The sequence below is a fragment of the Hakea prostrata genome, chromosome 10, assembly GCF_041222555.1.
Source record: "Hakea prostrata isolate BN-2017 chromosome 10, UWA_Hpros_2, whole genome shotgun sequence".
NCBI classification, from domain to species: Eukaryota; Viridiplantae; Streptophyta; class Magnoliopsida; order Proteales; family Proteaceae; genus Hakea; species Hakea prostrata.
In genome coordinates, this window is record NC_142609.1 from 5,788,390 (window position 1) to 5,793,138 (window position 4,749).

At 39.8% G+C, this 4,749-nt stretch overlaps 1 pseudogene; it reads left to right on the forward strand.

The window, feature by feature from the left end:
• The first annotated feature begins 2,862 nt into the window (after positions 1-2,862).
• Positions 2,863-4,470, forward strand: LOC149001685 (cytochrome P450 86A2 pseudogene; annotated as a pseudogene).
• Positions 4,471-4,749: the final 279 nt, after the last annotated feature.

Consider the following 4,749-nt stretch of genomic DNA (forward strand, 5'->3'; position numbering starts at 1 on the left):
CCCAACCCCCAGACAAGCCCAACGCTAGGTCACAATGTAAACCAAAATTCAAGTCCCCAAAACATCATGAGATAGATTCTTTATCACTAAACATAACCTCGAAAATAATAGACAATCACTGTGAATACGGGTTACCTCAACGTGTAAGATGCATGGTAACAAACGCTCTCTCCAACTCTTTTTTTTTTATCTTTTCAATCTTTTCAGTTCTCTCTAAAAAGCCAACAACCATGTTCCCTCTCCCGCGCTCTCCTCTCTCACTCCTGTCAGCAAAACAAAGACCATCCCAGCCAGATCCCAAGCCAACCAACGCCGGGACCTCCACGCATCCCAAGCCCCAAAACGCCCCCTTGCCTCCATAGATTAAAACCGAGTTTGAATCAAACCGAGTCCATCGACAAACAATGAGTATTTAACGACAAACGGACTAACCGAGATCTCCAAGAACAACCCACCGTTGGATTGAAGATCAAGAAGCGAAGCCCCCCAAAAATCAGCCAACGGACACGGATGACCACCGATGAAGAGGTTGATCAAAACTGGACCAGAGTTGAGTCAAACCGAGCATCGACTTAAACAAGGAGGTTGACGACCAACGGACAACAGAGATCTCCAAGAACAACCCACCGTTGGATTTGAAGATCAAGAAGTCGGAAGCCCCCCAAAACGGTCAACGGACACGAGACCACCGATGAAAGGGTTGATCAACGCTGGACAGAGACCCTCAAAACGGGACTTGAGTTTTCTTTATTTGAATGGATCTCCCAAATCTAATTCCATACAAAGCCCACAAGTGCCAACAAGACAACACCCATAGGCCAATGGAACAACAAAATCAACCCGACAGACCAAGAAAACCCGAAGATGAAATGGGAGAAGGAGTAAGATGACAAGGGCAAATGGATAAAATTTATATTTGTCCTTAAATTGATTTTTTTCTATAGTACAGAGGAGGTAGATGCAAAGTCTCTAGGTTTTTGGACTAAAAATGACATATACCAAACCTCAGGGGTCCAGATGAAAATTACCCTAGGATAAATTATTTTTTGGCCCAAAGGATAAGGGAATAATTAATGTATAGAATATGGTTTTTGTGCCATAACAAAGAACGTTTAAATTGGGTGGTGGGTGATTTTCAGTGGGGAAAGGTCGGGGTGGTGGTTTCCGACGACTGAAGGGAGATTTTCAACAATGTTTAGGAATAAGATAGGTCAAGGGGGAATCCTTTCACCCTCAAAAGGGTTGGACATAGAATGACATAATAATAAGATTAATTTGATCATATCACTTTGCAAAAGTGCATCATAGTTATTTGATATTCAAATTTTGATTTACTTAATAAAATCTGGGCCAATCTGTCAAGCTGTGGGTAATCAATAATTTTGAAGTAAGCCATTGTAATACTTGGCCATTAAAGAAAAGTTTAGAGTTTCACTCCTACTTAAGTGATAAACAAATTCAAATTAAAATGGATTTATACAAAAAGATGTAGATGGGACCACGTCAGCAATGTAAGTTTCCTTGAAAGAGATAGCAGATAGGTCATTTATCAGATTTGCATCAATGATTCAGACTTCAAGTTTTTTTTTGATAGTAAAATAAAAGCTTTATATTAAGATAGAAATCCATATTGGTTACAAACTTACAGTTACTGCTGTCTGTTATAGCCAATATAGCTAACTTACTAAACCATTCTTGTAGTGCTGGGGATTTAAAATTACCAAGAGATGATCTAGGGTAGTTCAATAAGATCTTAACAAAAAGAGGTGTTAAATGTATCTGCCAAGCAGAATAAAAAATCTTTAATTGGTTCAGCACTGCCTTTTGATTACACCAAATTTCCTGCATCGTAATTTGGTGTTTCTTTGTATATTCATGTCCCATCGTAATTGCCTTAAGTAGTGCCTCCATTAAGACTTCAAGTTAAAAATGTAGGTATGTCAGAAAACCAAAGTGGGGTTTTAATGAATCAGCCAATTACGAGTTGCGTAACCTAAATTCATTTATTCTATTCTTTATTATATTAATTAATGCTCTAATTGAAGTGATCAGCTATCCTCCAACTATATATTAGCTTTTGCATGAGATAATGGAAATGAGGTGTAATGAAATTAAAGAAGAAAAATAGTTGTTATACGGAGTCATATTGAACTCATCTACCCAAAATCGCTAAGTGATAGTTATCCTCAAAAGTAATTAAAAGAGAACTTGTGCAATTACATGGAAATTTTTTCATTACCATATGTATACCATGTTAGACTATTTTTTTCGTGAGTGACGGTTTGGTTTAATTCCGTTCCATGGTTCTAGGGGCTATGCACGCCTATATCCTCGACTCTATTACGGGTTTTTTTTGATAAGTGATTTTTCACACAAAAAAAAAAAAAAAAAAACTATCTTATAGCTTTTTTTTAACCAATAAAAGACTATTTCTTTTGCTTTGTAAGTGGTAAATATGAATATGAACTTTGTTTGCTAGTTTAAACTAACTTCCCAACTATATTTTCATAGAAGGCATTTAAGAAAAACTGGTGAGACCCCAATTTGCCCTCTTTCACTTATAAATAGTTTGTCACTTGTAAGTCTCAAGAACACACGGCTCGTTATAAACTCCCCATTTCCATTTCATTCCCTAACAGTACCTAGGTTTCAAGTGGCTGGGTAAGGGTTCCTTCTTCTAGCCACCGTTAATTAAGCCATTTTCTCAACTTCAGCTTTACTTATTTTTGGCGGATTTTTGCTAAATTGCCAAAAAAAATAGGCTATGTAGCTTTTTAGTTTTTTTCTTTTGGGAATTCTTCTCCTCTTGCAAATCAAAGGATCAAAGCTAAGTTTTGGCTGTGTTGGGTTCATTTTTTTATGATGGAGATATCAACCGCTATACTGCTCTTGGCTGCAATTGTTGCCTATTTAGTGTGGTTTATTGTTGCGTCACGTCCGATGCGGGGCCCACGGGTGTGGCCCTTAATAGGTTGTATCCTGGGGGTGATAAAGAACTACGACCGCTTGCACGACTGGATTGCCGAGAATCTCCGCATGTATGGCGGCACGTGCCAAAACTGCATTTGCATTTTTCCTTTTCTTTTGCGAAAACAAGGGTTAGTGACTCTCACATGTGATCCAAAGAATATAGAGCACATTTTAAAGACCCGCTTTGACAACTACACAAAGGGACCCACATGGCAAGCGGTATTTCATGGCTTATTTGGTGAAGGGATCTTCAATTCTGATGGTGACACGTGGCTATTTCAAAGGAAGACGGCTGCATTGGAGTTCACCCGGGGTGGAATGCAACAAATTGTGGCTCGATGGTTGAACCAAGTTATTAAGCTACGGTTCTGTCCAATGCTTGAAACAGCCAAAGTGGAATTCGTGACCGTGGATCTTCAAGACCTCCTCCTTCGATTAAGCTTTGATAACATATGTGGAGTAACTTTTGGTAAAGACCCTCAAACTCTCTCCCCTGGTCTAGCAGAGAACAAGTTCACTTTAGCATTCGATCGAGCCACTGAGGCTCTCTTTCAGCGGTTCCTATTCCCCAAATTCACTTGGAAGTTGAGGAAATGGCTTGGGCTTGGGCAAGAGATCGGTTTGAGTCAGAACATTCGCTATGTGGAGCAATACTTGCTAGATGTTATTGAGACACGTAAGCTAGAGCTGCAACAAAATTTCACGGCAGGAGAGAAGGAAGACAAAAGCAATGACTTGTTGTCCAGGTTCATGAATAGGAAAGAAACTAAAGCCTACTCAAGCACCTTTCTCCAACACATGATACTTAGCTTCATTCTTGGTGGACGAGACACATCGTCAGTAGCGTTAAGCTGGTTCTTTTGGTTGCTAATCTTAAACCCAAAAGTGGAGGAGAAGATTTTACATGAAATATGCACGGTTCTGATGGAAACACGTGGCAATGACACATCAAAGTGGTTGGAGGAGTTGTTGGTGTTTGATGAGTTAGATCAACTAGTTTATTTAAAAGCAGCATTGTCAGAAACTCTCCGATTGTACCCACCAGTACCGCATGACTCAAAGCACGTGGTTACCGATGATGTGTTACCAGATGGTACATTCGTACCCGGAGGTTCGAAGATAATCTATTCGATATACTCCGTGGGGAGGATGGAGTGGACGTGGGGGAAAGATTGCATGGAATTTCGACCAGAGAGATGGTTATCACCAGACGAGAAGAGTTATGTAGCACATGACCAGTTCAAGTTCGTGTCATTTAATGCGGGGCCAAGAATTTGTTTAGGGAAAGACATGGCTTATCTCCAAATGAAGTCCATTGCAGCTGCAGTGCTGCTCAAGTACCGCTTGACATTAGCACCCGGGCACCATGTGGAGCAGAAGATAAGGTTAACTTTGTTCATGAAGAAAGGATTGATGGTAAATGTGCACCATAGGGATCTAATGACCATCATTGCTGCAATTCGTAAGGAGAGAGGAGCACCTATAGTTGCCTTCAACTAGTGTAACTTCAACATTGTGTTTGGTACTTAAATATAGAGACAAAAGTCTACCGTGAATCGTGTTGTTATCTCTACTAGTGTTTGGGTTTGTCTCTAGTGTCTCATTCCCCTAATCCAACCACTCACTTTGGGAGCACAGGGTGTTAGATTCTAGAGTAATCGGTCAGTGGTTTCTCCGGTGATGTATTCATGTTTTTATGCGATGATTCTGCTAATGATCTCTGTTATGCATATTTGGGTTTGTTCGGATTGTATTGTAATAACAATTTAGATATCTCAT